General features: G+C 35.6%; 1 long non-coding RNA gene, 1 other non-coding gene and 1 pseudogene across 2 annotated transcripts; all 3 read left to right on the forward strand.

Annotated features, from left to right (window-relative positions):
• The first annotated feature begins 8,106 nt into the window (after positions 1 to 8,106).
• LOC146936793 (small nucleolar RNA R71) lies at positions 8,107 to 8,213 on the forward strand. Its single transcript, XR_015033636.1, has one exon. It is a non-coding gene; the product is annotated as a small nucleolar RNA R71 (small nucleolar RNA).
• A 2,113-nt stretch (positions 8,214 to 10,326) lies between these two features.
• Positions 10,327 to 13,599, forward strand: LOC146936794 (uncharacterized). Its single transcript, XR_015030725.1, has 2 exons — positions 10,327 to 10,998; positions 13,240 to 13,599. It is a non-coding gene; the product is annotated as an uncharacterized LOC146936794 (long non-coding RNA).
• Positions 13,600 to 15,524: 1,925 nt separating this feature from the next.
• Positions 15,525 to 16,212, forward strand: LOC146936795 (agamous-like MADS-box protein AGL62; annotated as a pseudogene).
• The last annotated feature ends 3,819 nt before the right edge of the window (positions 16,213 to 20,031 follow it).

Here is a 20,031-nt window from a genome sequence, read left to right on the forward strand (position 1 = left end):
AAAATTTCCAGAAAATTTGAACAAAACCGAACAAAAACAATGAATTCACAACGAATTCAAAGAAAAGATGATGAATTCACAACGAATTCAAAGAAATGATGATGAATTCACAATGAATTCACCGTGAAACAGAGGAAAAATGACGAAGAAATCGCGAGAAAAGTGCAGCGGAAAGATAGAATCAAGGATCGTAACAAACTCTCTCTTCAAAGAGAGCTCTTGATACCATATTATGAAACTGAGAAACAAAGTTATTTTCATTAGATTGAATCAATAGAGTACAATCACTATATATATATATATATATATATATATATATATATATATATATACATATATACATTGCATTGTACTATCAATCAACTAAGATTGTACTACATCACAGTTACTTGTACTGCAAGTTACTGGTAACTGTACTACATTACAGTTACTTCTATTGCAAGTAACAGCTGTCTCCTCCTCATTGGTTGGAGAAAGCTCATGGCGTAATAACTACTCAATATATCTAACCACAGATTAATCAAACATATAGAATGCGTCTCAATTTTACAATTATCCATTATATGAAATTTGTAGATAGTCCATTTGTTTGAGATTAACAATAATGGTTATTGATTTTTGGGATAAATCCAAATTCAATTCTATAAAAAGAAAACATTTGCATCTAGGCCATTATTGGTCGTAAATCTTAGTGATTACCAATTGTGGAAAAACAAGATTCAAAACACAAAAAAACCTAAATGTAAACCTTCAACCAAGAAATTAAAGAACAATTTTGAGATAGAGATCACCTTCAACCAATGATGGAAAGAGTGAAGCAATTGCGATTGAGAGGAGGCGAAGATATTGAGTTGTTGACGACGAGAGTGAGGGAACACGACGACAACTTAGACCAGCGACCATGAGGAAATGAAGAGAGTGGAAGGAGATTGAGCGGTTGGGAGGAGACAGCGACGATAGGCCTCATCCTCAGATCAGGGTCGGCCTAAGGGCCAAGCCACCAAAGCGAGGGCTTTAGGCCTCAAGATTTTGGGTTAAAAAATACCTCAAAATAAGTGAATTTAATTATAAATATATAATATGACATACTAATGATCAATATTTAGCTAGCTTAGTTGGTCAATTTTAAGGCCTCAAATTCTTTTGGACCAAAGTTCAAATCTTAGATACAACAAAAATTGATTTATTATGCTTTTAATAAGCATTGTGTTATTTTTTTTTTTAATTCCAAAAGGCCTCTTTATAAAAAATTTGTTTTAGGCCTCTTGACATGTTGGGTCAGTCCTGCCTCAGATTTAGAAAAAGAGGGATGGAACTAAGAGCGAGGGCATAAAATTTCAGATTTATTTTATTTTATTTTAATTTAGTTTACGCTTTTAATAAGCATTGTGTTATTTTTTTTTAATTCCAAAAGGCCTCATTATAAAAAATTTGATTTAGGCCTCTTGACATGTTGGGTCAGTCATGCCTCAGATTTAGGAAAAGAGGGATGAAACTGAGAGCGAGTGCACAAAATTTTAGATTTATTTTATTTTATTTTAATGTAGTTTTGTTCACTTTTATGTTGACATTGTCATGAAAATCGAGGCCTAACTTATCCTTAAAAAACCGGCTTGTACGGTGAGGAGTGTCTCCTCTATATAAACTATTCTCAAGAATCCTATATATCCGATGTGAGACTAAATAACACCGAGTGTTGGCCGCGCTAACAGACATGATATCTTGCATGCATAGTAAAGATTTCATCTGTTTTTTAATAAAGAGCAAGAACAACATTGTGTATGTTTGGATTTACAATGAGTTTGATTGAATCATAGTGCACAATTGTGTTTTTGTTAAAAGCCAAGGTTAATAAAATAACAATTTATGCGTAATTTTGTTAAACTCACTACAATTTTTTTTTAAGGAGCTTGCCGTGAATCTAAATACTATTGAATATGTTTCCGTAAGCTTAGTTCAGTTGGTAAGGACAATGCATAATATATGCAAGGTCTGGAGGTTGAATCTCAGACAACAAAAAAAAAAAACTATTGAATATCATAATCTATGAAGCCCGGATACTTCAAAATGGTGCCGTATGATAGAGCCAAACCGCAAGTGCACGGCCTATCGAAGTAATAGTAGTAAGTAGAGTATCGTTCCGCTAGGGAGTTGTTCAACTTAATTAAATGATTAGAGGAGAGAAAGTTGATAAGAAAGAGTTTGATTGCTGAAGGTAAAAACAATAATAATAAAGGCCTTAGGATCATTGGTTCATCTTAATAACTAATCCTTCACTAGACAAAACCTAAACATCTAATTTCATGATTTACACACTAATTTCTAAAGACCGGTTTCCCTTAGCCCCTCACCTTTCCGATGAAAGTCCGGTGAGAGTTTACTTCTAGCAACCAAGCCTATTTCACTGACATGATTACTAGAAGATGCATAGAGGATTGAAACTACTCTTTGTCTCAATAATTGCAAAGACTATTTCACTGTTTTGCAATTATTGTCTAGATTCACTTGTTCCAACATCAAGACTCCGCTCTCGCTTTATGAATTGATGTTTGGGATGATGGATTAATGATTATCAAACCCTCCGCTTTCTCTTCCACAGTTTGATAATTGTTAATCCACGTTAAGACGGTGAATCTAGATTAGAAATTAGGGTTACATGGAAATTAGGGTTTAGACATGTTTTGTTTAGGATTGAGTCATTAGACTCCCCAATAATCCTAAGATTAAGAAGTCTACTCACTCATGTTCATCGTAGACATGGAAGAAGAAGAGAGAAATACGGTAAAATAAATTGCAAAGAAAGTAAAAGGGAAAATAAATACTTTTATTAAAATAGCAATTGAAATAAACAAAGTAAAGCATGATTGTTTATGGTGGAGAGCTACTCTATTTATAGCTTTACAATTGACTTAGAAACTAAGAAACTAAAAGGGTAAAACAGTAAAGCTGCAACAGGGTAACTTGGGCCCGAAGAAAAAGCAGCAAAAGAGGCTCTGGGGACGGGCACGGCCGTGCCACATGTTGGCACGGGCCGTGCCAAGCTTCTGGTAAGGGGAATTGTATTTTTGCCCCGTATATTCATATTCTTGCGCTGTATTTTGCTCCAGTCCTCTTTCTTTTGCTCCAAGGCACCTTCCACCATATATTTATTCCTAAAATAAAATAAAACATAATTTGAAGTAAAATATTCTAAACTAAAATAAAATGCAATAAAATAAAATCAAATCTAAAATAAAACTAAACTAAATAAGGCAATAAATAATACTATCTATGACTCATCAAACTCCCCCACACTTGAATCTTTGCTTGTCCTCAAGCAAAAGGCAGCAAACATAGCAGCAACAAAAGATTTGATTATGGCAATATTAAGAACAAATGTCTCAAGAGAAAGGCTTTGCCTCAAGTACACTAATTACAATTTCAAATACTTCTCATGAACCTATTCTACCCAACATCAAGTCTCAAGTGAGTGTGTGTGTGCAGTCCAACCCTTTTCTTGCTCCTGTATAAGACAGATATTATGAGGAATAGGTTCTATCCTTAGTGCTAAAGTAACCGAGAAAAGTCCTTTCTTCATTTCATATAAGAGTGATGGGAATTTGAGTTAAAAATTAAATTAGATATAACAATTAAGCACAAGGGGCTGCAGATGCTTAGGGGCTATCTATCCTCATAGGAAGTCTTCTCGGATGTAATTGTCCTTTCCTCCTAGATTCAAAATCACCCTAAGCAGTGCTGCAAAACTGTTTGTTTCATCTCCGCGTAGGAAGTCTTTTTGGATGTAATTGTCCTTTCCCCCTAGCATTGATGGATTTGTTTCACTTTAGGTTCAAATTAGGGAGTCACCACCACAATTAGGAAGTTAGGGATTGTCCTTTCCCCCTCATGTTGGTGCCATTCTCCCGCCCCATTTAACATTAACAATTTAATAAGAATATAACAATTAAGAACAATTTGATTAATTTTCCCACACAAACTTATACTACTTTTACTCTTAAGACTTTAAAGGGTCTAAGTTAACACTAAAGATAGAACGTGTTCCTTAAAATACCTATTCATACATTTGCTCAAGGATTGCAACCGGGTGCTTTTCTCATTGGAGAATTTTCACATTAAAACAAGATATGGGTATAGCAAGAACATAAGAAACACAAGAAACTATTTTCATGTACAAGAAGCAACCTAAAGAAGAGACAAAACAAAAATTTTCATGCCATATTTACATTAAAAACAAGCTACTAGTCATGCCTCTTGCTACAAAAACAAAACAAAAGAATAAAGTTCAAGGGAGTTTGGACACTACGACTCTAGACACTTTATTAGGCCCCCCCCCCCCACACTTAGGGGAAGCATTGTCCTTAATGATTCAAAAGAAAAAGAAATTAAAAGAAGAAGAAGAAGTAGAGGAAGAAGAAAGAAGGAGTAGAAGAATAGGAGTAGAGAGAGAAAAGAAGGGAAGAGAGGAAGAGGAAAGCTCACATGTTATTGAGGTCCATAAGGAGGACCTTGAAGTTGGAGGTGTTGCATCATCCGACGGAGCATCTCATTATTTTCATCATTGACACGGTTGCCCCTTTGAACTTCATTGCGAAGGCCGGAGATCTCAACACCTTTCCTTTGTTGTTCGGTGCTCATCCTCTCGATTTCATTGTGAATCCATGTCCATCGTTGATTGTCATTAAGCTCACTGGTTTCATGGCCATGGTGCCCCTCTTGGTGCAAGTTAGCACCTTCTCCTTCATCATGGTGCAAGTTAGCACCTTCTCCCTCTTCATCATCTTGCTCACCAAGAACCTGCACATCATTAACATACAACCAATTTTCTTCCACCTCGGTGGTAGTCCGAGATGGGTTAGGCAATAAAAACACGATTGGCATATTTAGCTTAAGTTGGTAATGGAGCGGTGGACGATGTTTGATAAAATTCATAGCAATAAGGGTTTCTATGTTAAGCCTATTGTTTCCCTCAATTGGTTTGATCCCCTCATCTTCACCCACTCCAAAACATCTAGCTATATATGTAATGATGCCACCCACCACTATGTCTCCTCTACCGGCCGGTCTAGTACCGACAAAGTCTAGGTAATCAGTCAAATAAAAACAAGTATTGACGGGGTGGTTGTGGAGCATTGCCCATAGCATGAACAATTCATCGGTTCTAGTGTTTCCTAGCTCGGTTCTACCCCAAATAGTGCAAGCCATTACCCTTTGGAGGTACCTAAGTACGGGGTTGTGGATGTTGCTAGCTTTGTTGGCTCTAGGAACATAGTTGGAAACGCCGGTGATACGTGTCCAAAAGGCAGCAGGGTCGTAGTTATCCGGTTTTAGGCTAGGATCCCAATGATCATGAATATATCCATCATTTGTAAAACCTAAGGCCTCACAAAAGTGCTGAAGTGACATGTCATGATCAATATTCATCAACCGAAAAACAACTCTATGGTTAGGGTTATCAAAATTCAACTTATCATTAGTGAAAACAATTGAGCTTAAAAATTCATAAGTGAAGTTTTCATAACCCCGCATAGGTTTCAGCAAATCAGTCCAACCTAACTTTCCTATCAACCTAGAAACATCATCAAACAGCTCTAGCACATCTAAAGTGTTGGGATCAGGATAACGAGAAGGATGCAAGTGTTTAGAGATTAGAATTTTATACCTGTCCCTTTGCTTGTTGTTTTTGAAGCTTATTCCATGATTCTTCACTTGTGCTTGCTTCTTTGGGGGAGGACCGGAGGAACTTGCTGGCTCCTTTCCACTTCTTCTTCATGAAGCCATTGACCCTTGTTTGAATTGGTTGGAAGGTTTAGGGTTTGGGAAGATTGTTGGTGGAAAGGATTGGTTTAGAGTTGGGGTTGGTGTATAAGGAAGGTTTGTTGGGTTGGATATGGAGATTGGTTAAGGTTTTGTGGTGTTTTTGTTAGGTTTTGAAAGATTAGGGTTTTGGTGAATTATAGTTTTGGATGGATGAAAGATGTTTTTGATTGGTGGTTTTTGTTTGGGATGAAGTTTGTGATTGATTGGTGAAAGAATTGAGTGGTTTGGTGAAGAATTGAGGGAGATATGAAGGTTTGAAGGTTTGAGGGTTATGGAGGTTTAGAGAGAAGTTTGAAGGTAGAGAGAGGTTTGTGGTTTGAGAATGAGGAAGAAGAAGAGAAAAAATTTGTGATATAGGGTACAAGAGGTCGGGCACGGGCCGTGCCACCCTTGGCACGGGCCGTGCCAACATTCTGTTGCTTTGGCCATTTTTTTTCTTCAAATACCTGGCACGGCCGTGCCATACTTAGCACGGGCCGTGCCACCTCTCTGGTCACAGGGCTTCAAAATTTTTTTTCAATTTCTTGATTTTCTTCGAATCAAACTTGGACAATCACCTACAAAACAACTTAAAACAAAGAAAAACAAAACAAAAGCAATTAAATGCGTGGGTTGCCTCCCACGAAGCGCTCTTTTAATGTCATTAGCTTGACGGTTAGAAAGAGTCCTTAGAATGGATCAAAGATATCATATTGTGTAGATGACGCCATAAAACGTTCTTTCACAACATGATCGTTAAGCATGCAACAAGAGTAAAGAGTGGGACCCTTCATAACGTTTTCCAACTCAAATCCTACCATCTTATCACTCACTTGAAAGACTATCCTACCAAGTTTAACATCAATGAGAGCTCCTGCAGTTGCGAGGAAAGGTCTACCTAGGATTATGGGGACGTCATCGTCCTCTTCAATGTCAACGACTACAAAATCAGTTGGGATGTATATCCCTTCTATCTTAACAGGTATGTCCTCGACAAATCCTACAAGTTTCATGGTAGAACGATCAGCAATTTTTAATTCCATCTCGGTAGGTTTCAACTCTCCTATCCCTATCCTTTTAAGAAGAGACAAAGGCAGAAAACTAACACTAGCTCCTAAGTCACATAAGGCTTTGTTTATGGTTTCATTCCCAATTTCACATGGTATGGCAAAGCTACCTGGATCTCTAAGCTTAGGGGGTGCTTCTTGGATGATTGCACTAGTTTCCTTAGCCAGGGCTATTGTCTCATTATGCTCTATAGCCCTTTTCTTTGAAAAAATTTCCTTTAAAAACTTGGCATATAGAGGCATCCTAGACAAAGCTTCAGCAAAGGGAAGTTTAATGCAAATCTTCCTAAGTATGTTAACAAATTTTTCAAACTTACCCTCTAGTTTAAGCTTATCAGGATTTAAGGGGGATGGAGTTTTGTTTTCTTCAAGCGGTTTTGCTTCTTCTATCACAATTTTATCACCTAAAGGCTTGACATTTTCTTTCCCAACCTTTTTAACCTTAGCAAAAGTTTCGCCTAACTTACTACCCCTAAAAGATATGACATTAACTTGGGCTTTGGGGTTGGCTTCGGTTTGACCAGGAAAGGCTCCCGGTGTTTGGGAAGATGTAGCCACTTGTTGGGCTATTTGGGCGATTTGTGTTTCAAGCATTTTAGAGTGAGTAGCAATAGAATCAACCTTGGTATTGAGCTTGGAAAGAGAATCATTCAGAAATACAGTTTGGTTTTTGAGTTCTTGAAGTTGTTTGTTTTGGTTGGCAATAGAGTTTTCCAACAAAATTTCCAAATTGGATTTTTGAGTGAATCTTTGGTTGTTTGCATAACCGGGTGGTGCTACTTGTCCATAGGGATTTTGGTTTTTATAAAAATTTTGATTTTGTCTCATCCCTTGGTTGTATTGAGCATAGTTCATTTGCTCAACACCGTTAATAGCACCACCTAGTTGGCAATCAACACCAGCATGACCAGTTATACCACATATTTCACAAGAAGGAGTAGAAGCAGAATTGATAGCACTAACATTGAATTTTTCAAGTTTTTCAGTTAGTGTATCAATTTTAGAAGCAAGGTGGTCATAGTTAGAGACTTCGTGTATACCTGCCTCCTTTTTGGAGGGTGAGGAACTAGTGATGGCTCTTTCGTCGGTCCATTTGTAATGATTATGAGCCATGTCTTCAATTAGGGCATACGCCTCCGTGTAGTTTTTGTTCATAAGTGCTCCACCTGCAGCTGCATCAACAGACATCTTAGTGGTATAAGACAAGCCATTATAAAAAGTGTGGACTATAAGCCACTTCTCTAGGCCATGGTGGGGACAAAGTCTTAGCATTTCTTTGAAACGCTCCCACGCATCATAGAGAGATTCCCCATCTTTTTGGTTGAACCGCGTGATTTGGTCTCTAAGTTTAGCGGTTTTAGATGGCGGAAAGAAGCGGGCAAGGAATGCTTGCCTCATCTGATCCCATGAAGTAATGGAACCGACTTCGAGGGAATGGAACCAAGCGCTAGCTCTATCCCTTAAGGAAAAGGGAAAGAGATGAAGTCTTACGGCCTCTTGGTTCTCCTTCATGGTACCACTAATTCGTAGGAAAACAGAGATGTGAAGATTGGGATCCTCAGTGGGGGATCCCGAGAATTGGTTTTGCTGCACCAAGTTAAGTAGGGCAGGCTTGATTTAAAAGTTGTCATCCTCAACCGTTGGGTACACAATAACAGCTTGTGGCTCAGCCGTAGACGGCGTTGCATACTCTTTGAGAGTGCGATTGGCCATGGCGGTGTTATTTTGTGCGTCTCTCTTTCGTCTATGCAAATATCTTTCGATCTCGTTGATTATTACAACTCGATTTCTAGTTTTTCGCATAAAAAATTGAGAACCCAAGAAGTTAATAATGACAGAAAAATAAAAAGTTAAAAATAAAAATAAAAAGAAAAGAGAAAGAAGAAGAGAGAATTCTAATCACTAAAAAAAAAGCTAATTAAATTAGTTAACTCCCCGGCAGCGGCGCCAAAAACTTGATAGAGCCAAACCGCAAGTGCACGGCCTATCGAAGTAATAGTAGTAACTAGAGTATCGTTCTGCTAGGGAGTTGTTCAACTTAATTAACTTTTAATGAATGATTAGAGGAGAGAAAGTTGATAAGAAAGAGTTTGATTGCTGAAGGTAAAAACAATAATAATAAAGGCCTTAGGATCATTGGTTCATCTTAATAACTAATCCTTCACTAGACAAAACCTAAACATCTAATTTCATGATTTACACACTAATTTCTAAAGACCGGTTTCCCTTAGCCCCTCACCTTTCCGATGAAAGTCCGGTGAGAGTTTACTTCTAGCAACCAAGCCTATTTCACTGACATGATTACTAGAAGATGCATAGAGGATTGAAACTACTCTTTGTCTCAATAATTGCAAAGACTATTTCACTGTTTTGCAATTATTGTCTAGATTCACTTGTTCCAACATCAAGACTCCGCTCTCGCTTTATGAATTGATGTTTGGGATGATGGATTAACGATTATCAAACCCTCCGCTTTCGCTTCCACAGTTTGATAATTGTTAATCCACGTTAAGACGGTGAATCTAGATTAGAAATTAGGGTTACATGGAAATTAGGGTTTAGACATGTTTTGTTTAGGATTGAGTCATTAGACTCCCCAATAATCCTAAGATTAAGAAGTCTACTCACTCATGTTCATCGTAGACATGGAAGAAGAAGAGAGAAATACGGTAAAATAAATTGCAAAGAAAGTAAAAGGGAAAATAAAGACTTTTATTAAAATAGCAATTGAAATAAACAAAGTAAAGCATGATTGTTTATGGTGGAGAGCTACTCTATTTATAGCTTTACAATTGACTTAGAAACTAAGCAACTAAAAGGGTAAAACAGTAAAGCTGCAACAGGGTAACTTGGGCCCGAAGAAAAAGCAGCAAAAGAGACTCTGGGGACGGGCACGGCCGTGCCACATGTTGGCACGGGCCGTGCCAAGCTTCTGGTAAGGGGAATTGTATTTTTGCCCCGTATCTTCGTATTCATGCGCTGTATTTTGCTCCAGTCCTCTTTCTTTTGCTCCAAGGCACCTTCCACCATATATTTATTCCTAAAATAAAATAAAACATAATTTGAAGTAAAATATTCTAAACTAAAATAAAATGCAATAAAATAAAATCAAATCTAAAATAAAACTAAACTAAATAAGGCAATAAATAATACTATCTATGACTCATCGACCGTACCCGTGTCGGATACGTATCGGATACCGATACTCCGCGGATACTCCCGGATACGTATCCCAGAAGTATCTGAATGATTTAATTTAATTTTTATTTAAAAATATATTGGATACCTTAAGGATACGTTAAGGATACTCCCGGATACGTATCCCAGAAGTATCCGAATGATTTAATTTAATTTTTATTTAAAATTTTTATTTGTATTTTGATCACAAGTATTAATTTTTGTAAATTGGGATCATTATATTGGCCATTACTTGAAAAGGGTGACTATCTTCATACTACCTTGCACTACAAAAAAACAGGAGATTACCGGCAGTTTTATTATGGCGGTTGACCAAAACCGCCAGAATGCACCGTGTAAAGTGGCAGTTTTACTAAACGCCGCAATGATATGTGCATTACGGCAGTTATAGCCGACGTAATTGACAACAATTATTTTGTGAACTCTACACACCACACCGCGCTCACTTTTTCACTTTGCCCCTCTTTTTTTTTTTGATCATATTCACTTTCCCTCTCCAGATTTTTTCTCTTTTCACTTTCCCTCTCTTAGTTTATCTGAAACCCTAATTTCACCTCCTTTTGTTTCACCCAGCCGCTCCACTTTTTCTCTCATATCCACCTACTCCCACCCAAATCTTACACTTCTTCATATCAATCGTGAATCATCAACAAATTGAATATTGGTGAAGGCAACCACAGATCAAAGTGACAATCGGTGATGGCAATCGAAGATGACGACGAGCATAAATCGAAGGCAAACACAAATCGAAGGTGACAATAGGTGATGGCACTCTGATTCACTCCTCAAATCCTCACCCTTCAGCCGTTGTTCACTACCGTCAATTTCCATATTCGGATCTTCCGCTCTCTCGTCCTCTTCTCGTTTTTCTTCCTGATCTCGTCCCTGCTTCCCCTAAGACCTGCAACTGGAGTTCTCCTCCTTCGGGACTCAAAAGGTATCGTTTGATTTTCCTTTTATATTTGCAAAATCATTGAAATTTTGAACTCGTAGAGAAAAATCGAGATCGAAATGTAAAATGAAAACTCGTTTTTCCTTCTTCTATAGGAGATGGATTTGATGTTTTACTGTTTGAATCTAGTATAAGTTGCATGATAACTATTTCTTGATCCAGTTTTTTATTTTTGTTGGGATTTTGTGCTGAAAATTTGATAATGTTATGTTTTTCGTTGTTAGATGTTGATTTTTGAGTGCAGTTTAGATTTTCAATTGGAAATTGAAACTTATGGAGTTTTAAATTTTGACCAAAATTATTCTGTCACTTTTAGGCGTCTGAGTTGTGTGACTTAGGGCCTTATTAGCTTACTTTGATTTGCTTTTATGCATCCATGTTATCTTGATTTCTGTCAATTTTATGCATCCATGCTTTTATGCATCCATGCTTTTATGATATCTTGGTATCATCATAGTGCAGGTTGTTTATATGGTATGTTTTGGTTTAAAGGATATCTTAGTTGGTGAATGGTCCATTGTATTTTGACTTGGTGTAATTAGTTTTAAGATTTCACGCTATTTATTTTTTGTGCGTTTATGTCTAATATATATATATATATTAAAAAAAAATTGTAAACGTATCCAAGCCGTATCGTATCCTAAATTTGAAATTTTTGACGTATTCTCGTATCCGTATCGTATCGTACCCGTATCCGTATCCGTATCGGGGCTTCATAGATCATAATGTGTTTGGTTTTTATTTTATTTTATTTTAATTTAGTTTATGCTTTTAATAAGCATTGTGTTATTTTTTTTTTTAATTCCAAAAGGCCTCATTATAAAAAATTTGATTTAGGCCTCTTGACATGTTGGGTCAGTCATGCCTCAGATTTAGGAAAAGAGGGATGAAACTGAGAGCGAGTGCACAAAATTTTAGATTTATTTTATTTTATTTTAATGTAGTTTTGTTCACTTTTATGTTGACATTGTCATGAAAATCGAGGCCTAACTTATCCTTAAAAAACCGGCTTGTACGGTGAGGAGTGTCTCCTCTATATAAACTATTCTCAAGAATCCTATATATCCGATGTGAGACTAAATAACACCGAGTGTTGGCCGCGCTAACAGACATGATATCTTGCATGCATAGTAAAGATTTCATCTCTTTTTTAATAAAGAGCAAGAACAACATTGTGTATGTTTGGATTTACAATGAGTTTGATTGAATCATAGTGCACAATTGTGTTTTTGTTAAAAGCCAAGGTTAATAAAATAACAATTTATGCGTAATTTTGTTAAATTCACTACAATTTTTTTTTAAGGAGCTTGCCGTGAATCTAAATACTATTGAATATGTTTCCGTAAGCTTAGTTCAGTTGGTAAGGACAATGCATAATATATGCAAGGTCTGGAGGTTGAATCTCAGACAACAAAAAAAGAAACTATTGAATATCATAATGTGTTTGGTTTTTCTTTTGTTAGCTTATACATTGATAGCACCAGTGTAACTAATTTCACATGTACTAATAAGTTAGTTTAATGACCTTGAGTTTATGTATATAAAAAAAAAAAACTAGTTATAATGACTTAAAATATATTTTACTAAATTACTTATAACATTGCCAACAAGGCAATAGAAGAGTTGAAAACATGAATCTCCTTAAAAAAAAGAATTTTGATTGATTATTTGAATTGTCCATTTCGAAAGAAGCCTAAACCCTAATGTAAAAACTAAGCAAATGATCCGCTTCCAACTTGAGCGTTAGGTTCATAGGAGCATAATGTGTCTAAGTCAAGGTGATAGCTTCGGGACACCTACTTGGGGTCAAAGACATGGAAGAATTGGTTACCATCTTAATTGGGCTAAAATTTAAAGAATAGGGATCCAAATGGAAGCATCAATACAATTAACCATCTAAAAATTATAATTAAAAAAACAAAATCAATTTTCTCAATATTGTCACACGTGATTCATTCATATCCATAATGAATTAGTTAACACACACCGGCCACACACTTCATTGGTAAATTAACATCAGATAAGAGAACAATTGACTGCACTTTTGCTGAGACCTTGAAAATTGAAGCTAAAGTCATTAAGAGGTAGGAGATGAGATCAGCTTCAACACAACAATGTTCTATATAAAGACACAACTAGCTGCTCAATTTCTTATTCATACCCCCCTTGAAACACAAACCTTGTTTTTTATATTTCTTTGATCATTTTGAACTATGGACGGCAAAGGAAATGGCAATGTTGGTGCTGCTGCAAACAATCCCAAGGACAACGTTGGCAATACCACTAAGGGTGATACAATGAAAGCACCTGGAGGAGATGGATCCAACATTTCAAGGGAGGAATTTGAGAAAAATCCTAAAGGCTATTTTGCTGATTTGCATGCTGCTCAAAAGGATAACAAGAAGAATTAGCTAGCCAGTTAATTTCCTTTTCTAATAATGTTATGGCTATGGTATTATATGTTCTGTAGAATATATTTTGTCATGTGCTAAGGAATAAATAAGAATTAATCTCTAAGTTTGTTTCCTACATTACCTGCACTGTTAATCTATAATAAAGCACTTTTCTTTGTTGGTCCCTCTTCTATACTTGTTTTGTCTCAAACTATTATTTTTTATGTTGAATTGATACTTTGCAAGCGTAATGATAATTTTTATCTTCTTTAATCAAGAACAAGAATAACTATCCAATTTCAAGCTGTTACTTTTGAATTAGATGCCTAGCTGGTGGTAGTGTATATGCATATTGTGGTTCCAAATATTAAAATGTAATTTTATTGAAGGTCAATAAAATTACAATGCCACTTTGATGTTGTCAAACTTAGTCCAAATATTTACTAAGGGGCAAAAATTCAGCATAGAGAAAGGGGCAAAAATGCTTAAGAGACTTCATAGTAATTTGAAATCAAACACATTGAATGGTTTACTATTTGAAATCTATCCGTTGAATTTACTTACTCCTACCATGCCAGCCATCAAATTTACCTACATTAATATGTTTTCTATTGACTAAGTCTGATTGATTCAATTAAATAAGTAGAATTAAGAAGACCATTGAATTTTTAGTAAAGATATTGCTTCAAATTTCACTTTAGGTCTCATTAAGTGTCGGACAGACCCTATTTACCATCAAGCGATAATCTACTATAGGCCTTTTGATTTTTTTTCAAATGTTTGGTGAAGAGTGAACCAGACAAAATAATGTAATTTGTCTTTATAACCTATACAGTTTGCTTTGATGATAAAAAAACAAAACCCAAAATAACAAATCACAAATGTTATGTGATCCTTTCCTCCAAATTCATAAACGCCAAAAAGAAAGTAGCACAAATGAGTAATGATATCCAAGAGCAAGAATTGTACTCTGTATACATTCCATCAAGAAAGGATATTAATGTGAGACTACAAAGCATAGTGTATACCTCCAATTTCACATTCTCTAAAATTTCCACTCATATTTTATATTGGGGTCATCTTCGTTGATGTAACTTATTTGCCAATAACATTTGAAGTGTTGTAGTCTAATCTATTTCAAGTGGGAGTATTGTAGTCCAATCCATAATGAATATGTCAAATCAACAAAAATAACCCTAAAATATAATAGGGTGGAAATTCTAAAAAAAGTTAAAGTAGATAATCAAAATTTTAGTTTATAAAATGAGGGACCAAAATTTCTTTTTCCTTTTTTTTTTTTTTTTATAATATGAGGATCAAAATGAGGGACCAATATTTCTTTTCCTTTTTTTAATACGAGAATCAAAAGTGCATTGGGGCAAAAAAGAAGAAAATAAAAAGTGAATCCTATGTTACCATTGGTGTTTTGATTTTAAAATTAAATGATTTGTATTTCTTTTTGGGAAATGCTAACTTGTGTCCATAAGGCACAAGTTAATAAGTCAAAAGTAGAAATATTTTATTGTAATTAATGCATTTGAATTTAATTTTTTTTACTTTTGATTAATTGAATGCACATAATTTAAAAAAAATATATATATTTTTGCGTTGCTTAACATGTGCCCTAAGGACACAAGTTAACATGACCACTCATATCTTTTTTAACAATAAGTATACGAAAATATGATAGATTTTGAAGTATGTACCATATTCACTTGTTTTTCTTTAATAAAGATAAGAATATGAATGCAATAATTGCAAATTCCTGAAAATATTTAGGTACATACAACCTAAGTTTTATCCAAGTTAAATTGACAAAAGAGCGTCATTTTTTTTTTGCATTGAATATAATGTTATATTAGCCATGCAAAATGAGATTTGACGAGAATCTCTCAATCCATAAATATTTTAATGAAAAGGCGTAACGTTTGAAAAAGATAAATACATATTGGTTTTTTAAAGTCAAATCACAATGCGGGAGTGGGAATATACACAACAAAAGTGGCTATAAAATGACTCCTTCACATCCGATTTTAATATATCATTTCTCAGTCTAAAGTAACATACACACCCACTTACCCTTTTCATTTTTCTCTTTTATCGTTTTGTACTTCAACCATGTCAAGCGGAAGGAAAGGTCGTGGGCGCCAAAAGATTGAGATGAAAAAAATGAGCAACGAGCGCAACCTCCAAGTGACTTTCTCAAAGCGTCGTAGCGGGCTCTTCAAGAAAGTGTGTAGATGTTGCTCTCGTTGTATTCTCACCTAGTGAAAAGGTATTTTCTTTCGGTCATCCAAATGTTGATACGGTCATAGATCGCTATCTCTCTGGGGTCCCACCGCAAAACAATAGCACCATAGAATTTATTGAGGCTCACCGTAGCGCCAAAGTGTGTGAGCTCAATGCTGAGTTGATTCAAATCAACAACACAGTAGACGAGGAGAAAAAGCATGGTGATGAGTTGAGTCTTTTGTGCAAGGCGTTCAAGGCTCAATTTTGGTGGGCTTGTCCGATTAATGGGATGAATAAGGCTCAGCTTGAATTATTCAAGAAGATTTTGGTGGAGCTTAAGAAACTTGTTGCTTATCATGCTGATAGGATTGCAATTCAGGGTGCTTTTGCTCAAACTTTTCCATTTTCTGTTGGTAATGATTTATCCTCTAACATCCCTCTCCATTATCAGCCAAATCCTCAACAAACTGAGATGTTTTCGCCACAAATTTTTCATAACCCTATGTTGCAACCTCATTTAATTGGCTTCAACAATATGGGAGGAGGAGGATATGGATCCCCAAGATTCTATTGAAGTTCTAGAGTCATTAAGTTCAGCTTCGCCACTTTACTTGTGTTGTATGAAAATCCATAACCAATTCAATTTCTCATCTATGCCCTCTCTTGAAACTCAAACTTTTGTTTACGAGTCTAATCATATCTCTGTTATCATTTTGAACTATATTAGATGGCAGAGGAAAGGGTAGTTATAAGTTTGTTGCCTAAAGTATATGCACCGTTGATCTATAATAAAGCACTTTTCTTTGTTGAATCCTCTTCTATACTTGTTTTGTCTAGTAAACCAGTAATTTTTATGCTAATTTGATACTTTGTATGCTTAATGATGATTTCATATCCTTTTTTATTAATCAAGAATGACTACATGTATGTTTGAATTGACATCAAGTTTGGTAGAATCGTAGTACGCCATTGTGATTTTGTTAAAATTGCAATTTAGAGTTCAATAAAAAATCACAAGAATCTAAATATTGAATACCATACCATACCATTTTGGTTTCTCTCTCTCTCTCTCTCTTGTCATTTCTCTCTCTCATCCTCATCTCTTCATTTTTTTCATTTGTCTCTCCTCACTCACAAAAATTGCATGGACTGCAGTCATGTGGCTAGCAACTGATCCAATTTCAAGTGATAATTTTGGACATCTATTAAGGTCAAGACCCTAGTTGTACTAGATTAAAAAAAATGATCACATTAAATTTTAATTGATGCTATAAATCTATCAATGTGCATAAAGGAATTTGTAAAATACTTACTTCCTCAGTCCGCATGTATAGATAAGCATTTGTTTTGCTTTTTTTCATCCTAAAAAGTTGATAATGTAGTTGATGTTTCATTTTATGTGTGAATATCTAAACTACCCTTTGTACATATGTGTATGTAATAAACTACCCTTATTAAGAGTTTATTTGGAAAAGAAGCAATAAATGCATTTAAAAATTTGAAAAAATAATTATATTTAATTTAGGGACAAATTTTTATTCAAATTGATGCTTATATTTAGGGAAAGAGAGAGTATTATCAACGAATGTAGTGTACTAATTTGATTTCAATTAGTTGGTTGAAAAAAATACGAATGCAAAGCAGTTCTTATAAAACAAAATGCAAGGCAGTTACCAAACAGGAGTATAAATTAAAATACATTTCATCAGATAACATTAGGGTACAATAATTTGATGCATGTTTTGGACATTCATTTTTTGACATATGCAAGACTTGGAAACGTTTTCATCTTAACCAGATTCAGAAATACAAAAGGACAATTTTCATGTGAACTATTGGTATATAGTACCAGTTTGCTAACCTTTTCATCTCAACATTAGAGTATAATATCTTCACTAAATTCATTGCATCAATTGCACTGCATAAAAAAACATTAGCAGGCCTGAATGTTTGTCTACACCTCCCACCAACTTCAACTAGACTAGAAAACTGTTGAAGTTAGTAGCTGTTTATTTGTTTCTGCTTTTCTGTCTAATAAATCCTATTAATTAGGAAGTAAGGTTGTTTTGTTATCCTTTAAATTAGGAACCGTTGCTGACTTCTTTTAGTTTGATTTAGTCATTAAGATATTTTCCCTCTTTGTAGCTAAGTTATTGTTAGTGGCTAACCCACGTTTAGATGTGGTGGTTCTGGTGTAAGGCTATTTAAAAAGCCATTTTGTGTTTTCAATAAAAAAAGAGTACTTTCCCTTCAAATTTCCATTTTTTCTATCTGATACATAACATTTGGTATCAGAGCTCCACAAGGGGCCTGATAACCTGAAACATCAGTCTTCTGTGAACATAGGCAATGGCAACTGAAGGGTGCAGTAGCGGATTTGTGCAGCCAGCAATTCCGAAGCTTGATGGTCATTATGATCATTGGAGCTTGTTGATGGAGAATTTTTTGAGATCAAAGGAATATTGGGGACTGATTGAGGAAGGAATTCCAGAAGTAAGGGATGAAACAACCTTGACTGATGCACAGTTAAAGGCGAGAAATGAATTGAAGCTGAAGGATCTAAAGGCAAAGAATTACTTGTATCAAGCAATTGATCGAGTTGTTCTCGAAACCATTCTCAAGAAGGATACTTCCAAAGACATATGGGACTCCTTAAAGAAGAGGTATCAAGGCAATAGTAGAGTCAAGCGCGCTCAATTACAAGCTCTTCGTAAAGAGTTTGAAATTCTGCACATGAAGGCTGGAGAATCTGTTGATGAGTATTTTGCAAGGACGTTCACGATTGCAAACCGAATGAGGATACATGGAGATAAGATGGAAGATGTGACAATTATAGAGAAAATTTTACGCTCTATGACATCTAAGTTTGACTATGTCGTGTGTTCAATAGAAGAATCAAATGACATTGACACCATGTCAGTAGATGAATTACAAAGTTCCTTATTAGTGCATGAACAACGCATGTCAAATTATGTTGAGGAAGAGCAAGCTCTCAAAGTGACTCATGCTGGAAATTTTTCTGGAAGAAGCGGTGGCCGAGGAAGCTTTAGAGGAAGAGGCAGGGGACGTGGTCGTGGCACTAGAGAAGGAAGTTCTTACAGGTCATCCATTGAATGCTACAATTGTCACAAAATTGGCCACTTTCAATGGGAATGTCCTGGTAAAACAGAAGAAAAGGCAAACTTTATTGAAGCAGATGAGGAAGAATTATTATTGACGGCTTACATGGAGAACGAGCAAGCTGAAAATAGGGAGATCTGGTACCTTGATTCTGGATGCAGCAATCACATGACAGGTAACAAAAACCTTTTCTGTGATTTAAATGAAAGTTTTCGACAAAGTGTCAAGCTTGGTAATGACTCTAGCATGAGTGTTATGGGAAAAGGAAGTGTTAAAGTGCAGATGAACAGGAAGATGCAGAAAATAGATAATGTGTATTATGTACCAAAACTTAAAAGCAATCTGATCAGCCTGGGACAATTGCAAGAAACAGGTTATGCAATTGTAATTCAGAAGGGAACCTGCTAAATTCATGATCCAAAAGAAGGATTAGTTGTTGCTGTTAAGATGTATGCAAATCGAATGTTTCAATTAAAAAAGGAGACCGTTGAAGATCAAACTTGTCTCAAAGTATCTATTTCAGATCCTTCATGGTTATGGCATTACAGGTTCGGACATTTAAACTTTAATGGACTCAGAACCTTGCAACAAAAAGAAATGGTGAAAGGGCTGCCTCAAATTAAAACTCCATCTCATGTATGTGAAGAATGTATGATTGCAAAGCAGCACAAAAAGTCATTTCCTCAAGAGAGTACTTGGAGAGCTAATCAGGTCCTTCAACTAGTGCACTCAGACATATGTGGTCCATTGAATCCAACTTCAAACAGCAATAAAAGGTACTTCATAACTTTCACTGATCATTTTAGTAGAAAAACATGGGTATACTTGCTAAAAGAGAAATTTGAAGCTATTGAAATGTTTAGGAGATTCAAAGCAAGAGTTGAAAATGAGACAAATCAACTTATTCAATGCATTCGAATAGATCGTGGGGGAGAATACACATCAAGGGAGTTTGTGGATTTGTGTGAAAGAAATGGAATCAGGAGACAATTGACTGCAGCATACACACCGCATCAAAATGGTGTGTCGGAGAGGAAAAATAGAACTATCATGAATATGGTGAGAAGTTTGCTAGCAAATAAGAATGTGCCAAAGAATTTTTGGCCAGAGGCAGTTAATTGGAGTGTTCATATTCTCAATCGATGTCCAATATTTTCTGTGTAGAATATGACACCAGAAGAAGCTTGGTCTGGTCGCAAACTAGTCGTTGATCACTTTAGAGTATTTGGCTGCATAGCATATGTGCATGTTCCTGACCCGAAGAGAAAGAAAC

This window comes from Medicago sativa, chromosome 3, assembly GCF_051527215.1.
Source record: "Medicago sativa cultivar Bolivia chromosome 3, Bolivia_mono, whole genome shotgun sequence".
Lineage (NCBI taxonomy): Eukaryota > Viridiplantae > Streptophyta > Magnoliopsida > Fabales > Fabaceae > Medicago > Medicago sativa.